Source organism: Ambystoma mexicanum, chromosome 3q, assembly GCF_040938575.1.
Source record: "Ambystoma mexicanum isolate Mex_15411 chromosome 3q, UKY_AmexF1_1, whole genome shotgun sequence".
Lineage (NCBI taxonomy): Eukaryota > Metazoa > Chordata > Amphibia > Caudata > Ambystomatidae > Ambystoma > Ambystoma mexicanum.
In genome coordinates this window covers 1,074,090,249-1,074,113,503 of record NC_090926.1, presented here as the reverse complement: position 1 = coordinate 1,074,113,503, position 23,255 = coordinate 1,074,090,249, and positions in this window count along the sequence as shown.

Below are 23,255 nucleotides of genomic sequence, written 5' to 3'. Positions count from 1 at the left end.
AGCAGAAAATGCTTCAGGAGGAATACAAAGGAATTATACAGAAGTAGGAAAATTGCAGGGTGTAAGTACAGTAAAGATCATATGTCATTGGATTGTAGCCAGTTCAAAGTGTTATGTCTAAAGCTAAGGAAGGATTGGTCGGCTCTGACAGAGAGAGGTAATGCATTCCATGATTGGGCGGCTTTCACTGGGAAGCTACTTCCACCGGAGTTTTTAGCTTAAATTTGAGAATGTTCAGACAGAACGAGTAAGCCGCTCTCAAGGGGCAGGTAGAGGTTTTCCTAACAATTCTCTCTGTTAGGCAGGGAGGTGCTGCATTGTTAAGGCATTTGAACGTGAGGGAAACTGTTTTAAGCAAAGTTCTATCACCGATCTTCAATCAATGGTGTTCTTTTCAGATTTCTGAGACATGTTCTCTATTGGGTATGTTCAGAGCAGTTCTTAGCGCATTATTCTGTAGGATTTGGATCTTGTGTAGGATATACTTGTTGGCACCTAAGTATAGGGCGTTACAATAATCCAATTTTGAGAGTATTAGTGCGTTGGCGAGGATAATGCAGCTAGTTTTGGATAAGAAAGGCCTACAAGCCCTGATAAGCTTGCACGTGAAGATGCCATGGAGTTTACCTGTTTGAATGAGTGGAGTCAAGGTAAAGGTTTTTACTTCTTTGACTACCTTGATAGTGATTCCATCTATGATAAAGGCAGAATAGTTGGTGTCCAGTTTTTTTAGGTTGCGGCAGATCCAACAATCAGGAGTTCTGTTTTGTTGTCATTCAGGCAGAGGCCATGGGTTGCCATCCATGCATGAATGAGGAAGTAGATTTTATTTACCAAAGCCGTGTCCTTGCCATAATTGCCCAAAAAGGGAATGAGGATCTGGGTGTTGTCTACATAGTTAGTGTAGGTGACACCCAGCCTGTCCAATTTGTCAAACAGAGGCTTTGTTAAAAAATATTATACATGGTCAGCGATACACAAGATCCTTGTGGAACACCACATGTTGTATTTGGATAGGGTATGCAAAACTCTCATTATTCTATTGGTTAAGAAGGATTGCACCCAAGCTATTGCATCACTCGAGAAGTGGGCCGCCGAGGCCAGGTGTTTGCACAGAACTTCGTGGTCAACCAGGTCGAAGGTGGCCGACAAATCGAGGAGGAGTAGCATAGCAGTTTTCCCTTTGTCCTTGAGCTCATCAATTTGAGTTTTTAAATCAACTAGTACGGTTTCCGTGCCATGTTGTGGTCTGAAGCCGGATTGGCAGCAACCTAAGAGATTGTTAGCCTCGAGGTAGTTCTGTATTTGTAAGTATGCTACTTTGTGAATTATTTTGAGAAGGAAAGGCAACATTCTGATAGGCCTGTAATTTGTTGGGATGGAGGGGTCCAGGATCTGTTTTCTTTAGCAGAGGTAGGACCCAGGACTCTTTTAGGTTGCTGGGGATCGTGTTAGTCACAAAGGAAGAGTTAATTAATTTCAAGATGAATGGCGCTAGGTCTCTCGCTGCATCTTTGATTATTTGGGCGGGGCAGTTTTCTCCCTGGCAGTTACAAGGTTTCAAAGAGGAGATAAGTTTTTCAGTTTCAAGGATGGATATTTTGGAGAATCTTAATGGTTCTTGGATGCTGTCAGATTCAATAGGACTGGTGGATTGTGGTTCAAGATTAGGCATGGTGGCTTTTTTCTTGGCTATCTTGTTTTGGAGTAGTGTTATTTTGTTAGCTAACATATTTTGTATGCCTGTGCTCCATGGTTCATCCTTGGGCACGCACCGCCACATCATACAGATATGGGCCTCGGGTGTCCAAGCCACCAAGGAAAACAGGGAACCCCATGCATTTCCGAAAAGAGGACACCCGTGGGAATCCGCAGAGGTATGATTTGCGCAAATCGGACCAGAATTTATTACCCAGACACCCCCGCAAAGTCCGTAATGTGGGAAAAAAACACTCACCAACATTTACCATGTACATCTGTAATTGCTAAGATACACCAACGCTATTCAGAAAAGGAAGGGGAAGCACAAATGGATACATGCATCACACAATTTGACCTTTCCACACCTTTACCATTAGGGCAGCCAAGGAATCAGTAACAAATAGTTGTCAACGGGACGTTATGGTTCCGTTGCAGTACCAAACAGCTATTATCTTTACAGAAAACACTATGCTAAAGCAACGTTCTGGTTACAGTGCCCCACTAAAAACCTATGAAATTCACTAACAAAAACATTCTTAAAGGGACTTTATGGTTAAGTTGCACTAGTAAAAACCTATGCAATCCAATTGAGAAACATTGTTACAGGGACGTTATGGTTACAGGTAAAACCGAAAAACTCCCGAAATTCGCCAGTTATGGTAAACTAAACGACCGTAACTCGCGCCACCAGTGTGCACTACAGGACTAACACCCATGACATCAAAGATGCCATCACAAATCTCATTGATGACATCACTGATGACATCACATGTACATTTATTTTCATGGAAGCCTGCACAATGGATTGTTATTGATCATTGGAAGAACTATCATGAGATGAGTAGTTCATTGCGCAATGCATTGATGTACACACCATTGTATTACAGACTTCCTTGCAGTACATGAACCAATTCATGTGGAGACGTAGCCATTGTCTGCACCATGCCCCATAGAAGTGTAATCTTGAAAATCTTCCCATGTTACATAGTGCAATTATGAATGCTTTCGTTTTAGAGTTCCGGGTACTGTGAAACATGTAAGAGGTAACTACCATTGCCTTAATAACTACATAATTGCACTACTGCACAGAAAACACAAAGACACCACAATGCATACAAACATGAGCACATACACGGAAATTACAGTAATCAAACAAGGAGCAGTTTTGTCAGAAAGTGTTCATAACATAACTGATTACCTTCATGCACAGAAATGATTGCTGTGTGTTACGCTTTCTTCTTCCCCTATTTGTATATGTATCATATGATGTGAGTGAAACTGAGGAAAGTAGTGCAAGAACATATGAGAAGGGTGCCGTACACACAGATAGAACCTTTTGAATTGTTACTTCCTGACTATTAGTGAAGAAAAGCACCTGGCCTACTTATGTCAGTGAAAAGAAAAAGGGGCAGCCACACATGTGATGTCATCAGTGATGCCATCAATGAGATTTGTGATGACATCTGGTCATGGGTGTCAGTCCTTGCAGTGCACACTGGTGGCGCAAGTTATGGTTGCTTAGCTTGCCATAACAGCCACGTTCACCATAACGTCCCTGTAACAATGTCTGTCAATTGCATTGCATAGGTTTCTACTAGTGCAACTTAACCATAACGTACCTTTAACAATGTTTTTGTTAGTGAATATATATATATATTAAAATCAGTTCAACAAAATGACATTTTATATTTAACCATGAAACAAATGTTGAAGAAAATGGGAGAAGCCATGGTAGCTGTGTTCAGTGATCTAATTTCCTCTGAAGTTTCTGGAATGCAAAGTGATAGCCTGTCAAGTGGCTGTGGTTTTGCAAGTCCATCACTGAACACTCACAGCATCAATTTGTTGCTCTGGCAACTGCCTTTCCCATGCCTGTGACCTCAGTTACCGAGGGAAGGACTGTCTGCACCAGGTGCCTAGGGCTACCAAAGCCAAAGGGTCATATTGAGAAGTATTTCTATTAATAGGTGGATTGAATTGAAACAAATATGAATAACATGAACAGGATAATATTGTAAGGTAGCAGGTGCTCATTGGTGGGGTTGTACAAGTAACATTTGACAACCTAACCAATTACAGCAAACCACATAAGAAGGCCCTATAATGTGCTTTTCTATTTTTAGAACATGGAATGAAGAATTGATGAAAGGATGCAGATTCACTGTGCATGTGGAAAGGAGTTCCATTGGGAAGGAACAATGAGATACCTGAGGCAGAGGGTGGAGGGTCTCACTCGCAGCTCTCAAAGGTGTCTACCTCCCAGACAAGGATTCTAACCTCTGTCAGAAAACAGTGCCTGAGTGCATATGAACTGCATCTTGATAATCTTCTGATCATCACTGCCACCATCCCAACCTGAAATGAAATATTCTTGGCTGGTGTTGGGAAGGAGGGACGCTCGTCCCAGGCCCCCCAGCGCTTTTGGATGAGACAGAGGTTTGGATGCATGCAGTAGGGGTTTAGGCACGGGGAAAGGGGGCGTCACTAGGGGCTGTTATGCGGGGTGTGTTCTTTCACTCTGGTGTACATGGGGAATCAAACGCCATTTTTGGATAGTAGCAGCCATATTGGAATCGAGGCCCAGTTCTGTGCTAACACCAGGGCTGCTGGCCGGAGCCACACACATAGAAATAAAGCGCATGCACCTAAGAATAGGTTATTGCTCGAGCACCGGCGAGAAAGGCCAGAGCTGTAGAGATTCATAGACCCTCCATTGTCTCATGTTGCTAACATTTCGTATCCCAGAAGGAATGCACCCGCAAGGCTACAAGGGTGTTGAGAGCTCTTTGTAGAAGCAATCCCATGAGAAGGAGGGTACAGGCCTCCCACCTGCCCTGTCCCAACTCTAAGTAATAGCACCCAAACTCCCCATCCCAAGACCCCCGGCATTCCAAGGTGCCAGTCTGCCCCCAGACCTTTCGACCATAAACCTGTTGGACCCCCCAATAGATCAAAATAGATCAGAAGGCAGGGATTAGCTGCCTTCACCATAAATTACATGATTTGTGCTGGAAGGTGCCAGGAGGGATGAAACAACATAGCCAAAACAAGTGTGGTAAGCTTTCGGAGGGTGCCAACGTTTATGGAATCAAGCTCTAGTTGGCCTCAAAGTCTCTTCTTAGCCCATGTCTGCAGTACCAGGTGCACATTAGGTAAGAGATAGAGAATGTATTGTTTCTCTTTGGCCAACAAGTAACTTTATGCCAGGGTCGGACAGGGACAAGAAATAGGCCTGTACACCCAAACAAAGTGGCCCATCCCTCGCCTCAGAAAAGTGGACCAGCCATCACCTCAAAAAAGTGGCTCACCCCTCACCTAAAAAAAAATGTCCCTCAAACCATCATCCGTGAATCGCGTCAATTCACAACTTTACAGAAAATGCTACTTATGGAGGGTTCATGTGTCTGTTGCATGTTTTTATGCTTTGTGTAAACGCATGAGAAAGTGATAACATTCCTTTTGTTCTTTTAAAAAAAAACATCATCACATAGTAAATACTTATTTTGCAGAACCAGACTCAAAGCATGTCTACTCGTTGACACCAGTAATGAAAATAGAGTTGCATTTAATAAGCAGTGCAGCCAAATGATGACACAATAACAACACAACTCATAAAATAACATAACTTTGCATACAGTTCTGTCACAGGGTCCACAGCTCCTGGAAATCCTGCTTCCAGCTTCATGAAAATCCTGGAAATCACTCAATCAAGAGTTCCTGCAACAATGCACTTTTATGTGCAACCAGGTTGATTATGTCCGAATTTTGCAATTGGACAAGCACATTACACTCCACAGACATGAGCATAAAGGCTTTGAGGTTGTCCTGGCAGAGGTGGTTTCTTAGGCGGGTTTTAATATTCTTCAATTTTGAAAAACTTTCACATGCTACTTGTGTGCAAGATAAGGTTAAGATGAACTTGTATGCCAAATACAATTGCCGGTAAGCACTACTAAAAAGTTCATACCTTTTTAGAATTGCATAGCAACATATTGCACAGTTACGGCATGTGTTGCATTTCTGTACTAAAGGTAGCTCTCCAAAATCTTGTACTTCTGTATCTTCACTATGTAGGGCTTCAAAGGCATACCCTTCTGGTAGTGTCCTCCTCAGTTTAGTCCACTTGCTTGCAAAGTCTGAGAGTTCTTCCCTTAACCCCTGTAGCGTTATAGAGTCATCCAGTCTTTCAAGCAAGCAGCACTTATTTGTAAGAGCATTGTTGGGTAGACTTTCATTGAAATGTTTGGGATCCAGGCATGCTATATCTGTGGCAAGAGATGAGTGGGTTTTAAAACAACTAATTAGGCTTTGAAGAATGTTGTCCATACTGGCATTATGTACAGTAACTCAAAACTGGTCTTTAGCCAAAGTGATTGGCTCATCCCTTGTATTCATTCCAGGCATCCTCTATTTGTGGGACACTCTCCCCTCTGGAAGTGCAGTTCGCACTCCTTTATCATAGCCTTTCTCTTCCAAGCCCACGTTGGCCCATTCTGCAAATTTTTCAGCTGCAGAATACACAGAATCAAAATTTCTTGACTGTGCAGCAAGTGCTTTTGTAGTGTCCGAGACCATTCTTTGTGCCTGGAGGATGTCCATTCCACTTGTCTGGAGGTACTTAGATAATGGGGTTGTAGAATTAAATACTCTGAGATATAATTGGGTTGTGAGCACTGTTTGGAATTTGCACAGAGCCTCAGAAATGTTTAAAGCTTGGTAACGGACGTTTGCATTGAATTTATCTGTATTTGAGCCAATTTTATTGAGTGTAACAACCACATCAATGAACATTGCTTTGTTTGGGTTATTAAAGGAGCCAAAAACTTTCCGTAGTGGTGCATCCTTTGCCCACCACCTTGTTTCTCCTATTATTTGGATTGTGCGGCCTTCCACAGACAGCTCACGCCACACATCCATCCCTTTGTAGGAGTCCCTGAAAAAAATGGCACAGGAGTTTAACAGGCCAAACAAAGACATGGATTCATTAGATGCTTGTGTCCCTTCTACAAGCCAGGATGTGAGACCATTGTACTGCCCCTGCATATTGGATGCACGATCGGTTGAATTCCCAATGCACTTTCATAGATCCAGACCATTATCTTTAATAACACTCTGCACCAACTCAAACAGCCCCTTTCCAGCAAAGTACAGTTGGTTACTGCTAGCAGGCGTTCATGTACAGTGTCAGTAATATATCTAATAATTATAGAGCACTGATCAGTAACACTCACATCTTGGGTTGAGTCTATCTGAATGGGAAATATTCCTGCTTCCTTTATTTCTTGACAGATTACCATTTTCATCAGTTTGGAAATGGCTTCAATCACATACCCATCAAGGTCACAAGGTCACAGAAGCACCCCGTCCATGCCCAGTTTTCTTTTTGGATTTGGTTTGAATGGCCTTCATATGTTCCTTTAGAGGTCTGTCATATTTACTAGCAGAAGGATTTCAAGGAAGTTGCCATGATCCAGCTCTTCATTATCCAGCTCGGACATGAACTCTGATTTCCCACAAAAACTGAGCCCCCTTTTCCCAATAACTTTTACAAAGTCAATAACGCGCTCCAATATGTCTCTCCTTTTTCTGATTTTCTCACTTCGAGCTAATTTCTGTCAGTGAAAGAGTAAACCGCCTATGTCAACCCCTGAAAAGTTCAACATATATGAATCTGTGCACCTCCGGTGACCTTGGCCTGCCTCATGTTCTGCAATGCGCTGATAAATACGCCTCCAATTTTTCATCCCGTTGATGAAAAGACCCCTCTCTCCACATTTAGTAAATGCTAAACAAACTGTGCAAAAAAGGGCCTTTTGTATTTCAGAGTAACTTAACCAATACAGTTTTCCCCCATCTTTCCTCCAAAAGGCTAAGCTTGCTTTAATGTGTCTATGTTTGGGAGGTTGAATTGGATGGTGCTGAAAGACATAGGAACGTTGATCTGGTTTTGGACGTTGAAACAAATAGTCTGCCACCTGTAGATCATCTTTCCGTGCTCTGTGCTCCACACCCCCGTTCCCTGAGTCTTCAGTATGTTGTAAAGCAGATAAAGATTCTTCCGAATTATTAGTACCTGGCACTTCCTCTGGGGTGATGATGTTGTCTCCAATTATTTCTGGCAGACTTGTGTCTGACACTTCCTTCTTGGGGGAATCTTCAATTGTTTGTGGCAGACTGGTACAACCACTGGCTGCCTCTTCCTCAAGATGGACAGCCTCAATTATTTCTAACAGACTTGATTCCGACACTTCCTCTTGGGGGGCACCTTCAATGATTGCTGACATTGTAGTTGCTGCAGCATCTGCCTCTGTTGAGATGTCTCCAATAACTGTAGAGGCTCTGGCTTCTAGTCTTCTCACATCTGGAGCTCTTGTTGATGGGTCCAGTGAAGAACCAGGTTTAACACTTGTACCTGAAGAAGATGGCTGGTCACCCTCATCCACTTTTTTCCCAGCAATACCACCACATGACATTTTGATGGTCTGACCTGTGAACAGATCTTCAATTTTTTTGCTGTGCCGGATTTCCTCTTCAATTTGCTATTTCTTCTTTTCTCTTAGTTTTTCTGCTCCTTCCTTTCTTTTTTTAAAATCCATGTCTCTCCTAAAAAGAAAAATTAGCTTAATTGTGCATCGGATTCCTACATTTATCACAGCGGGTCTAAGTAACTGTCATGATTCCTGCCCCTCATGTCCCCAGCCCTCCAAGATGTCAGGCTGGAGCCAGTCCACAATCACCTACATGGCCCTCAAGGGCCTCTCCATCCCTCCAAAGACCCACTTGGAGTCAGACTTGGCGCTTGTGGCACCAGACTCACTCACTCCCATAGGATAACATTGGGGATTGGACTTGTAGTGCATTGATGGGGACAAGATGGATGCCCCCACATATTTCGGTTCCCAGAACTGTATGTGCAGTCTAGTCCTTTGGGTGTGGTTCAGCCCAGAGACACCTGGGATACCCAGAGATTATGTAAGCCATGCCCAGGCTGAGAAACATGCTTTGTGTTTTCTGCACCTGCAGCGTGACACTCACCGTGTTCGGATCGGTCTCCAGAAGGCCTGCATCTTTCTTCTGCGCTCAGCTCCTGCAAGAACAAGAACACCGTTAGGAACAGCCTTACCTTGCGGCGCTTCTGCCCATCATTCATCGCTCCTTCTGTTCTGCGGGCATGTTCGGCGGTTTCATTCCCATCCCGGCACGCCGCTTCCTAAGGAAATGGGAAAAGAACAGAAAAAAGGCATTAGTAAGCATTCAGCAAATCTTCGCTTATTTTTAAAGATTGTACGAGCTTCAAACGCTTACCTGAATCCCAGCCGCTCTGGGGGAACTCTGTCTCCGGAACTTCTCATCCATCTGCAAGAGGGAAAAGACACTCCAGGTTAGCGTGGAAACATCTAGAGGCGCCGTATACCGCGCTTACTCACTGCATTTCTTCTTCATAACCGACATCCACGCTGAAAAAGTCACGGCACCTAAAAGACACAGAAAAAGTACTCAGTTCAATACAAATACGAAAGGGGTGCATCCCGCATCGCGCTCTCAGTCACCTTCAGCGCTACTCATCTCAGCAGCACGTCGCCATCCCCGGACGCCGGCCATCATCTAAGGAAAGAAAGGAACGAAGTTAGAGAACTGTTCAAAAGACTCATTGCCAGTGAAGTTACTAGGCAGCAACGAGCCCGCATCAATCAACGCGCCCCTCTGCTGAAAGCAGGACGGAGAGCACACTTTCCAAGAAAATAAGGCCCAATCTCCCGTCGAGTAGACTCCAGGGAAGGGTTTGAGGTCGTAAGAGGTCAGAACAGGCTGAGTGACATCCCCGTGGATACCAGGTGAGCGTTACAGACCACAAAGCCTCACATCAAAATCCACCTAGGCGTCATGGAAACATCAGAAACCGACCAGTTAGCCCACATGTTGGGGCAGCTACGTTCCGAAGTACATGCAGCCAGGCAGGAGACCAACACCCTGAGGAGAGAGCTGATAGTAGCCAAAGAACACACTGATGATTTAAGCCGGCAACTTCTGCAGTCACAAGCAGGGCATGCACCATTGCCGGTAAGCATGCCCTCGATGCCAGCACCATCAGCCAATCCCGTTCAGATAACCCTTCCTGGGCAGTTCCCTTGGCCCTGCCCGAACGATTTACGGGGGATCCCAAGAGGTTTGCAACATTCATGAACTAGTGCCACCTGCACTTCCTTTGTAGACCAGGGGCCCTTTCCGAATGACCAATCACGGGTTGCTTTTGTGCTATCCTACCTGAGTGGTAGCGTCGCGGACTGGTCTGTACCCTTTGTGGCCCAAGACGATCGTTTGCTGCATGACTTCAGGGGCTTTCAGCAGGAGATGGAAAAGCTGGTCGCCCGTCGTACTCATGGGAAGGCATTAGACAATGAACTTCTGTCCCTACGCCAAGGGAATCAAGACCTATTAACATACATAGCCACTTTCAATAGACTCGTAGTTGAAGCAGAATGGCCAGTGGAGAATAGAACCACGTTATTTCATCAGGGGTTGCTCAAGGATGTTCACGCACAAGTAGTGAACCCCCTGAAAGACTGCTCAGAATTCATTGACCTTGTTGTTCAACTGGATCATAGGTTGCAGGACCGAAGAGCAGATCAAACCAGACTGGACCCTCGCAAATCGGGGGGGTCAGATCCCCCTTGACTAAAGCGGAAAGGGATAAAAGGAGACAGCAGCAGTTATGTCTGTACTGTGGAAGGTCAGGTCATTTCCTTAAAGAGTGCCCTGTGAAGCCACCGAGGAGGACGGTAGGGGCCACAGACAAGGAAGATGCCATCAAGGAATCGGAAAACTCCCCAGCCCGGCAAGTGTAGGGGTCCACTTGTCAAGCGAAGAAAGTGAACTACAGACCTCCCATTTTGCACTCTGGTCTTGATCAATCACCAACAACCATCTCGGATGCACGCAGTAAGAGCGTACATTAACAGTGGAGCCGTTGGGAATTACATCGACCAGGATCTTGCGGCAAAGATGGGGCTTCCATTACGCCCTAAATCAACCACTGACACTGTTACCACTGTCGACGGCATGGAAATAGCTGCTGGTCCAGTATCCCAGTGCACTGCAGCTTTAAAGCTTCTGTGCCAGGATGGACACCAAGAATCTATCGTTTTCGACCTCATTGAGGCACCACAGTTCTGGTTGATTTTGGGAATGCCATGGTTGGTAGCTTACAATCCTCGAATCGATTGGCGAGCAAAAGAATTGGCCTTTCCCGAGACTTGCGCCCACACATGTTATGCCAAGAGAACCAACCAATAGACACCAGAATCTCCATGCTTGCGACTGTGGCAATCGGCACCCTGCCAAGTGAATACCAGGACTTTCAAGATGTCTTTCAGAAAGAACAGGCTAATACCCTGCCACCGCATAGGCCATACGATTGCCAAATCGACCTGATACCCGGCGCACAAATCCCTTGTGGGCGAATTTACGTACTCACGGAACCAGAAAACCAGCACCTGAAGGCCTATCTTGACCAATACCTGGACAACGGGTTCATCAGTCGCTCGAAGTCTCCAGCAGCCAGCCCTCTATTCTTCGTACCGAAAAAGCAGGGGGACTTGAGAACGTGCATCGACTATCGCGCACTGAACCAGATTACCGTAAAAAAAACGCTACCCCCTGCCACTAATCCCTGAATTGCTTGATCAAGTCAAAGATGCCAAAATCTACACAAAACTAGACCTGAGGGGGGCATATCACCTTGTTCGCGTAAAACAGGGGGACGAATGGAAAACCGCTTTTCGCACCAAATACGGCTTGTACGAATATCAAGTAATGGCCTTTGGCCTTTGCAACGCGCCTGCAGCATTTCAATACTTCATGAACGATGTCCTACGGGAATTGATTGATGTCTGTGCTCTAGTGTTCATCAACGATATTCTAGTATATTCTGCATCAAAGCAGGACCACGTTAAACACGTTCGAACCGTATTGGAGAAACTCCGTCAACACCAGCTCTACGCCAAGCTCGAAAAGTGCTCATTCCACGTCTCCGAGGTGGAATTCCTGGGCTTTATTCTTAGCCCGAATGGAATCCGAATAGATGTACACAGTGGTCGAAGTGAGCGGGAGCGGTCGGGAGCGGTGCTCCTATACTTTTTTAAATTACCTTTTGCAGCTCCTACACTATTATTTTAAAAAGAAACCGTTCCGGAACGGTTTTGTTTTAAAATAAATGTGTAGGAAGCAGTTGAAACTTGCACTTTCAGTGCAGTGCACTGAACATTCCCTTAAACTGCAGGCGCATGCATTTGGGGGTTTATACTGTGCATGGGAGGGGGTATGGCGATGGGGTTTGCTGGGAGCAGTGCAGACCAGTAGGGAACATAGCTCCACTACTTCTTTTCGTACACTTCGACCACTGGATGTACACAAGGTAGATGCTATCCTGAACTGGCCATCCCCAAATTCATTCAAGGGGGTTCAAAGTATGCAGGGTTTTGCAAACTTCTACCGCCGGTTCATCCCAGGATTTTTGCAAATCGTGCATCCCACCATGTCATTGCTAAGGAAAAGCAACAAAAAGTTCCAGTGGACAACAGAAGCCGAGGAAGCTTTCCAGGAACTCAAAGCAAGATTCACACCTGCCCTAATCTTACGCCACCCTCGCCCTGATCTCCCATACCTGGTGGAAACGGATGCCTCAAGAATGGCTATGGAAGCCACAAAAGGACCCCGAAACGGGCCAGTTACACCCTGTTGCCTTCTGGTCACGTAAATTCACACCCCCTGAACTCAATTACGCTATCACAGACAAAGAACTCCTGGCCATTAAGTCAGCCTTTAAGGCATGGCGGCACTACCTCTTGGGTGCCAGACACACAATCACTGTAATAACTGACCACCGGAACCTTCAGTACCTAAAAACGGCAAATGCCCAATCCTCACAACAACTACGTTGGGCTCTTTTTTTTTGCTGAATATGATTACGTGATTACATTTCGACCAGGGGTGAAAAACGGGAAGGCCGATGCCCTTTCCCGTATGGGGGTGGAAGATCAAGGGTATCAGACCCCTGACCCAATAGCAATCATCCCGAGTGACAAGCTCCTAGGAATCACAACAACCATAACTCAGAAAGAATTACATGAAGAAATCCAAAACCTGATGAGTCCGGAGCAATTACAAGCGTGGAGTGAACAAGGAGAACATTACATGATAAAAGATCAGTTGCCCTACTTCAGGAATCGTTTATTCATACCAAACCAAGAACTATGAGAACAGGTCATGTCCGGTTATCATGATTCCTTGATCGAGGGCCACCCCGGAATCGCTAAAACCCTAGCCAAGGTAAAACTAAATTATTGGTGGCCCACGTGGCGTAAAGACATTATCCAATTCATCCTATCTTGTGGAGTGTGTGCTCAAAACAAGTAATCCAAGCAGAAACCGGCTGGGCTATTACAACCATTGGAAATCCCACCAGCACCCTGGCAAACGTTTGTCCCTCGATTTTATTACTGACTTAACACCCAGTCAAGGGTTTAACACTATTCTTGTGGTCGTGGACCTATTTTCAAAAATAGCACATTTCATTCCTCTTAAGGGGCTCCCAAATGCTTCCACTCTGGCAAAGGTATTGAAGGCATTGTACGGCTCCATGGGTTTCCTTCAGTTTTAGTCTCAGACCGAGGTACTCAATTCGTATCTAACTTCTGGAGAAAATGCTGCTCTATGGCTCAGATCGACATCCGGCTATCCACCAGTCACCATCCCCAAACGGATTGTCAAACTGAGAGGACAAATCAGACGCTCTAGCAGTATCTGCGTTGCATGTTACACCAAGCTGAAGGAAGCTTGTTCGACCTATTATGGATAGCTGAATATGCTTATAATAATTCCCTACACACCAGCACTGGGCAGACACCCTTTTATACCATGTATGGCAGGCACCCACGTACTTCTGAGTTGGACGTTCCTACAACCCTGGAAATCCAGCAGTGAAAACCTTGCACACGACCATTTCTCAAACCTTTAAAAGGGCAGCTGAACACCTACTTCAAGCTAAGAATCGCCAAAAGAAGTTTGCTGATGAACACCGAGCAAAGGCCCCCAATTACCAAGTGGGAGACAAGTCTGGCTGGCGTCTAAACACGTGTCCATTAAAGGAACCGAACTTTCCGTCCAAGATACCTGGGTCCATTCACCGTCACCTCCGTGATAAATCCTGTGGCGGTCAGACTAGCTTTGCTGTCAAACATGCAGATTCATCCCGTGTTCCACGTGTCTCTCCTTAAACCTGTTCAACCTGGGACCCGGGTAGCAACGCCACCGCAGCCAGTAGTAGTCGCCGGGGAGCCTGAATTCGAAGTCGAGGACATCCTGGATTCAAAGTACGTCAGATCCAAATTATACTACTTAGTAGACTGGAAGGGTATGGTCCACAAGACAGGACATGGGAGCCTTGTGAGTACATCCATGCACCTCGCTTGCTTAGACGATTTCATCAAAACCATCCAAACAAACCAGGACCAGACAGAAGAGCCACCTTGAGAGGGGCGTTGGGGGGGAGTGCTGTCATGATTCCTGCCCCTCATGTCCCCAGCCCTCGAAGATGTCAGGCTGGAGCCAGGCCACGATCACCTACATGGCCCTCAAGGGCCTCTCTATCCCTCCAAAGACCCACTTGGAGTCAGACTTGGCGCTTGTGGCACCAGACTCACTCACTCCCATAGGATAACATTGGGGACTGGACTTGTAGTGCATTGATGGGGACAAGATGGATGCCCCCACATATTTCGGTTCTCAGAACTGCATGCGCAGTCTAGTCTTTTGGGTGTGGTTCAGCCCAGAGACACCTGGGATACCCAGAGACTATTTAAGCCATGCCCAGGCTGAGAAACATGCTTTGTGTTTTCTGCACCTGCAGCGTGACACTCACCGTGTTCGGATCAGTCTCCAGTAGGCCTGCATCTTTCTTCTGCGCTCAGCTCCTGCAAGAACAAGAACACCGCTAGGAACAGCCTTACCTTGCGGCGCTTCTGCCCATCATTCATCGCTCCTTCTGTTCTGCGGGCATCTTCGGCGGTGTCATTCCCATCCCGGCACGCCGCTTCCTAAGGAAAAAGGAAAAGAACAGAAAAAAGGCATTAGTAAGCATTCAGCAAATCTTCGCTTCTTTTTAAAGACTGTACGAGCTTCAAACGCTTCCCTGAATCCCAGCCGCTCTGGGGGAACTCTGTCTCCGGAACTTCTCATCCATCTGCAAGAGGGAAAAGACACTCCAGGTTAGTGTGGAAACATCTAGAGGCGCTGCATACCGTGCTTACTCACTGCATTTCTTCTTCATAACCGGCATCCATGCTGAAAACGTTGCGGCACCTAAAAGACACGGTAAAATAACTCAGTTCAATACAAATACGAAAGGGGCGCATCGCGCATCGCGCTCTCACTCACCTTCAGTGCTACTCATCTCAGCAGCACGTCGCCATCCCCGGATGCCGGCCATCATCTAAGGAAGGAAAGGAATGAAGTTAGAGAACTGTTCAAAAGACTCATTATACTTACCTGTCGGACTCTTGCCAGAGAAGTAACTAGGCAGCAACGAGCCCACATCAATCAACGCGCCCCTGCGCTGAAAGCAGGACGGAGAGCACACTTTCCAAGAAAACAAGGCCAAGTCTCCAGTCGAGTAGACTCCAGGGAAGGGTTTGAGGTCGTAAGAGGTCAGAACAGGCTGAGTGACGTCCCTGTGGATACCAGGTGAGCGTTACAGTAACCTAGCTGCCAACATCCAAAATATCATTTCATTAAGAGGAAACAAGTGCTTGTTAGCATTATCAGATTTGGCTGCTCCCCAGCCTCACCATAACCTCTGTCCCAAAAAAGAGAACAATATCCAGCTGGGTCTATAAAATGCTGAGTCTAACAGTAATCCAGTCCCATGGCATGGTAAATTAACTGGATGCATGCATGTTATTTCTCCAGGCCAGCAGTGGCCTAGATGTTGTATTATGGTAAAAAAAAAAGGAAAGCTGCATTGTAATTAACTTATGAAAAACACCAAGGGTGCATGCAGCAACATACATATAGCAAGTGAATTCCTGCCGCATGCACACAAATGCACACGTTTGAGTAATCATCCTACCCTCCACCCCAGTGTTTGAGAGAGGTATAATCCAGGTTTTCCTTTTGCCCTAGCACACATTAGGTCTGGATGCAATGCAAATTCACAATAACAAAACTTGGCCAGATTGAAAGAGGAGGAATAGGATAGGAGTTCTGCCTGGTCACTGTGCTGCTTATAGGCTGGACTGGAGCCTAGGGTGGCTGTGCTTCTGGGAGGAGACAACAGGCGTGCATAATAAAGGCTGGCAAAGTGGTTTGAGTGTGCCATACAGGACCACCTTACATTGCACTGCATTGAAGATATACAGTCACTAGTGGTTACTTACCCACAGGGATGGGCTCGCCTGGCTAGCTGGCTATTGCCGGTAGCTCGGCGCCAAGGCCTGACTAGAATGGATACTTGAACAACGACCTGCCTGAAAAAAGAAACAAGGTAAAGATGACGAAAACCCAATAAACACAGTATATATCATACAAATACAGTGTATGGCTTGTAACAAAGATAAGATGTGCGCCGAAGAAGCATCCGCATCCCCCAATAGCTAGGGACTAAACCATAGATAGTCTGTCACAAAAAAAGGAGTAGAGTATCCCGGTCCATAAAGGCTGCATACAAATTGTCAAATTGAGCGAAAAAACAATAGAGGATGATTTGTGATGTGTTGATGTATTCCTTGTTTCATTTGGAGGATGCAAATTGCTAAAGAATTTCCAGACTGGCGATGTCTGTGCCGCAACAGAGCTTTCCCCCACTCCTTCTTTGAAAGTTGTAACCCTGCTTTTAACAGTGTGGTTTACTCTATGCAGACATGTCATTTCTAAGCTTTTTTCAGTTAAATATTAATGAGCCAGTCTTTTCGCTGAATTGTTCCCTCTCTCTTGCAGAACAGCTGCAGCCTTCTGTCTAATGGCAGTTCTTAATGGCTATTATCTGGGAAATTGTGATGCAGTGATCTGTGAATGCAGCAAAGGGCATGTTTATCCAATAAATATTTAAAAATGAGCAGAATTCTCAATGCTTAATAATGGTCGCACCATAAAGCCTTTCTTTTTTTCTAGATACGGGGCAGCATTCAGTGTCTGTTATGAACGCATTCCTTAGTAAACTAACATTTGGGGCACTTGGAGCTTGAGACAAACCTTTCCTGGAACAAGTGACAGGAGACCCTTGCACACCCTCATCACTTGCGCCGGCAAGCAAGCATTGCCGGACATTCACAGCGGAGATGGAAATGTGAGTATTTGTAATGTACACATTCACATCTGCTTTGTGAAAACATACACAGTAGCTGTAGCAAATGATGCTGAATGTGGAGGGAAATGCATACTCCTTATGATGTCCAGAACAGTCACCTGGCCAAGAGGTGCACAAACTGGTGGTTTGGAATTGGAAAGGGAAAAACTCAAGCATGCAACAGGAACATGTGTATGGGTGGAATGCCAACAAGGGTCTGTTCTGGAGGGCCCGGCCCCCACCCCCAAATAAAGGGAAGGCGTATATTAAAAGGAACAATTTCGTTTTAACATTAAACGACATGGACCCTAACAGGCCAACATTGTTTTACATGTCCCAGTAGCTTAATATGAAATAGTATAGCATACAAATATAACATAGTATACAATACCAAACCTAAGAAAGAAGAGCATTTCACACAGCAAGGTAGAGCATTAGGAACCCACAGTAGCATAGCACAAATATGCAGAAAGAAAGCGGGCCCCGGGAGCATGCATAAACTGCATGGTAGAGGCCTCTAAATCCTGTAGCCAGTGCATAGTGCATTATTTTGGTACACAAATGATATGATTGGTTATTTATAATGCGCTTAACACCCACAGGTTTCTAAGCACTACGGACCAAGTAGTCCTCCTGCATGGAGCACTGGTGACTTCTGAGAGCCACTGTGGTGGCGCCTGGCACCCTGGCATTGGCATAATATGGACAGGTGCACCACACGGCCTGGGGGTGCACAGCGCAGCCGGCGCCAGAGGAGAGCGCCTACACTCCGGAGGCGCTACATATAGCCTGGAGCACGCACTGGCCAAGGTGTATCATTGTCTCAGGTCACGACCTGACTCACCTACTTCCTCCCCTCTCACCCATTTACCCAGGTAAGAGTCCCAGGGCCTTGCATCCACCGAGCAATGAGTTGACTTTCCCTGACACACCAAAACCCTTTCCCAGACAGGTTCTCCCGTACCCCCCAGATTAATATGTATTTATTTCCTCATCTATTCCATTATTTATAGATGTATTTAAGCATTTCCATTGAACCAGCATCTTCAAATAAAGAAGAAAAAACATTGCTAATTTCTTTATACTTTTCCGAACCAAGGTGGGGCAAGACCAGTGGGAAATGAAGAAAAGATCACAGCAATTAACATTACTAGCTATTCATAAACACCAGGAGCACAGTGCATTACTGCAGTATGCTGTCATATGCATACCAAGAGAAGGTAGGGGACTGGAAGCAGGTGATTCAGACTACCTCTCCCATCAGCCCTCCCAAATGAACCTGCTCAGTAGGCCTGAAGGGAGTTTTAGTAAAAAGAAAGTGTCAGTTGCCGAGAATAAGGGCGTTCTTTATCGGGATGCGTGTAGCACAGAGGAGATGGAAAATGAAGAAGGGTCACGTGCATAGACATTAGTATTACAGAACATCACCAAACACATAAAGTCACTGTATGCTGGCATTCACATATGAACGCAGGGGAATCCAGGGCACTCTGTGCAACCTGTCGAATATCCCGGGTAGGGCTGATGGAAGTTATAGTAAACACAACCTGTTGACAAGATGCAGAGAGCAAAGAATCGCGTATCTGGATGTGTGTGGCTCGGGGGCAGACAGGAAATGAAAAATGTACATTAGTAAACACGTTATTGTGCTACGCTGGCATAGTCATACAAAGGCAGGGGGTGCAGGATATGCAACCGGTGGAGGTGCACATCATTGGTCAGACGTCCACTGCCATCAAGCCTTTTCCACTGATTATCCTACCTAGCTAGGATGATGGGAGTTAAACAACACCAGGAGCATGCACTTACCCGAAGCAGTACACCAGCAGCCCACCCCCCCCCCCCCGCCCCCATTCTCTCGGAAACTGCTTTACAGTAAAGTTCAAGGCAACAGGCCTTAAGTACTGTTATGTCTGTGGCGCTGCCCGTAGTGACGGGCTTACGCGGCGGCGTGACGTAGCACGCCGCCGCCGAATGTATAAATAAAGGGGCGTTCCCGGCCGCGAGCAGAGCGACCGGGAAGCCCGAACCGAAAGGCTGTGTGCATGTGTCCTTTCAGGTGGGGGGGCTTACGGAAACGCAGCGGGGGGGCTCAGGACCGCCCCCCAACAATGTCCACAATCTTGCCAGAGTTGCAACAAAAGGACGTCGTGCCTATGTGAGTTCAGAATGAAGGAACACGGCTGCTTGCACTCGACCAATGGGTCTAGGGCCTCTCAAGTACCATTAAACTTCGCATGCCCGCTGGATGACTAAGGTCTAAGAAGATTCCACAATACAGCACCTAGAGGCATACGTGTTGCTCTTTATAATAAGCCCCACCCACGTGCTACTTTTCTTTTTGAATATGAAACATGAACACAATACATTCACATAAGGGCCGTTTCATGGAATTTTTGCACGGTTCAAAGTGACTTTGCGGCTTTGCGCTACTACCACCATTCAACACAAACCCTGATTCATGGAACCAAAGTGTATTTTTTCAGTGCAGAGTCATATCCTACGTGCAAACATAACCACTTGCACTTGTACTGACTTTGCACAACAAAAATACACTTTGCACTGTGTCCGACCATGAATCAGGGTTAAGAGTTTAAGGGAAGGTTCTGACTGAGCCCTGAATAGCTGCCCCCGAAGCTGCACCAATAGTGCGTTGATGAAGCGCTACCTGATTTTGGCCGGCACTGTCTCACAGCCCCTGGTGAGCTGTGCAGGGGGTCCCGATGCACCGGGCCTGCTCCACCACACCGCGAATATTTGTCAGGAGACTGCCAGATGGGACATGCCATACCATCTTCCCCTTTAAGGTGCGTCTGTGTTGGTAAACCCTTGATAAACATTTGACAACAATGTCCCCTGGCCTTCCTGGTATGAAGTCTATAATGTTTTTTAAAATAAAAAATAAATAAATATATTTTTTTTAAAAAAAGAAGTCTATAATCCTCCACCACGGCACGCCCCGCTCTGATGGGTCATCTTACTTCAGAGTGTTCTGATGACTGTCTGCGCAGCGCTGTGAGAAATAAATTGCACAAGAGGCAAGAGAGCATGCACACTGGCCGTCCACGCTGCGGCCGGAGCTGGAGTAGCACTCCAGCATCAAACTGGCACAGGAAGGAAGTTGCCATAGGCTGAGTAGTGTGGGTTCCCCCCCCTGTTCTTGTCCCTGTTGTTCTATGCCCTGGCCCAGAAATGATAATGCGTACACCGTTGAGTTTACATAGAAAAATTTGTGGCCGTAGGCCTTTTTATTATATACAAATTTGACGCTACACACTGGTTGTGACAACTGTACAATAACCAACGCTTTTTGGGCACCTCGTGTCCAGGGGTAGGGATGCCCCCCCTTCCTTTAGCCTCCATTTCGTTGTCCTGTGGCATCCTTTCCTGGACACGTGCCGCCGCCTACGACTTTTCTTTTACCGTGAACCGAGAAAAAGTACTCGGCGTTCCTGTTCCGGCTTTCCTCCTTCCTTTCTTGTAGGGCGGGCTGGGTGGTAAACGAAACCTTGACCGCCTTATCCAGGCCCTGGGAGCTTACCCGAGTGAGGTGAGCTCCCAACCTGGTTGTGACTTGGTCTTGCTTCTCTGGGGTACTTATACCCCTTCCACCTTTTGTTGTGTAGATTGGGGGCTGGTGCTCCTTCCTGCCCCCCCCCCCCTGTTCCTTTCCCACCTAGTCTCTACCTGCTTGTATATCTTTGCGCACGCCGCGGGTGGGGGCGCCGCTCTGGCTGCCCCTCCCTTTGTTTTCCCGCCGGTTGTGCTCCCCCCACCCTGCGCCTAACTCCCCAGGCCCTCAAACGTGCCGCACTTCGTGCAGCACGGGGCCTGTGGCATAGGCTGAGTAGTGTGGGTTCCCCCCCCTGTTCTTGTCCCTGTTGTTCTATGCCCTGGCCCAGAAATGATAATGCGTACACCGTTGAGTTTACATGGAAAAATTTGTGGCCGTAGGCCTTTTTATTATATACAAATTTGACGCTACACACTGGTTGTGACAACTGTACAATAACCAACGCTTTTTGGGCACCTCGTGTCCAGGGGTAGGGATGCCCCCCCTTCCTTTAGCCTCCATTTCGTTGTCCTGTGGCATCCTTTCCTGGACACGTGCCGCCACACCTGAGGGGTTGCTAGTATATACCGCTCAGGTCCCCCCAAAACAGCGACCCTACCACACCCCTATTTGCAACCCTGTGCTGCTAACGCTTGAAAGATGTTGTCCGCAAATCTCCCCCAGCCCTTGTTGGACAGGTGTACCCCGTCCTGGTGGAACCAGTCGGGGTCGTTCTGTGATAGCCCATGTTTTATGAAATGGAGTCCTGTGCTCCTGCAGTACTTCTCTATCGCTTTGTTTAGTTTTTTCCGTGCCGTCTCAATGGCCTGCCTCTTGTGCGCCCCGTACCAGATTCTGCGGGTTATGATCTCTGACATAAAGATGTTTGTTTTACCCCAGCAGTGTGCTATTGCCCTTAGTGATTCGCACATGTCGCGCATTAGCTCGCCCCGGTTTGTTCTGACCAAGTCGTTCCCCCCGAGGTGGATGACCAAATACTCGGGAGGGTCCCTGAAACCAATCAGATCTGACAGCCTGTCGTGGATGTCCTCCCAGTGCATCCCTGGGAGGCCCCACCATGAAGTTATTGTTCTTTTGAAATGCAAACCCTCTCTGTAATCCTCGATCCACCTGCCTGCTCTCGTCACGGATGAATGGCCAACTATCCATGCTGATCCGTAGGGTGTTTTGTCTGCATGGAAAATGGGAAATGAATCATATCATGCTCTCTCGCACATATCTCTTGAAACAATGCATTTTCCAACCCCCAATACCCTTTACCCCGTCTGCGCCCAGTCCACCTGCCCATGCTGATGTGGCTGCACCTATCCTAAAAGAGTGGGTCCCGAACTCTGCCTTGTCCCACCCTGCCTTTGTTATAGTTTTCTTTAGTACTGCTTGAAATTGATACCTGCTGAGGGCCCTGCCGTCCCTATGTATCAATAGCTGGCCCCCTACTTCCGGACGTACTTCGAGGAATTGCTTTGTGATGCACCTTGGGCAGTGCTCTCTTTCTTTGATACAATTTAGTTCTATTGTCCGCCCCCTCCCCTTCTGGTCTGTTTTGGACTTCCTTAGTAATATTGCCATTCCTTCGGCCCTCATGCATATGTCGGTTTTTGCTAAGCCATCCCTTGCCGCTGTGTTGCGCGCTACTAGCTCCCCGACCCTTAGTGCCCCATAATATGCTAATGCAAATGCTGCCCTAAACAATTTGATCTCGTAGCTGCTATTGCATGTGCTGTGTAAAAGTTTCAACAGTATTGTCATCTTTGCAAAATTCAGAGGCCTCCTGCTGTCAGGTGTCTTTCCTTCTAACCTTGCCCACCCCTTCATTGCGTACTTTATTCGTGAATTTGTTGTCGGGTCTGCTATCCCGGCCACTTTTGCCGTGTATGCTATCGCCGCCAGGTGTGCTGCCGCCCAACTTTTCCTCTTTCCTTGCGAAAATGCGCTCCCCACAAAATTACATAACATTGCCACTGTGATGTCCCCGACCTTATTGGCTCCTGTTTCTTTTAACACATTATTCACATGCTTTTTATATTGCTCACCAGTTCTGTATGCTATGGCGTTTCTGGCCAACTTCTCTACCGTCTGCTCCTTTGGTTCTTTTTCCTCTTCTGAGCCAACCTTGTAGTCGACCGTGCTTCCTCCCATTCTTCCAGCGGTACCCATGCTTTCCTTGGCGTGGGCGTTTTTATCCTTCTTGCATCTGGGCGCAATTTTCTGAACCTGTCCCACTGAAAGCGAGATAAGGCGTCAGCGACCATGTTTGCTTCACCTGCGATATGCCTTGCCTTTAGGCTGACATTATTCATCAGACAACTTAGGGTTATAGCCCTCATAATTTCCAGCACCAGTGGGCATGATGCGCTCCCGTTATTTATGACATGCACTACTGCCATGTTATCCGACCATACTTTTAACTCCTTGCAGCTCAGCTCCTTTTCCCATGCGCATAGCGCTACCCATATTGGGAATATTTCCAACAATGTAATATTACTAGTCCATTCTGCTTTTTGCCACTCTTCTGGCCATTCTTCCGCACACCATTCTGTCCCTAAAATTGCGCCGAACCCGAAACCCCCGGCTGCATCTGTGAACAAGACCCTTTCGTTTTCTTCATTCATAGGTGTGCGCCAGATTACTGAGCCATTG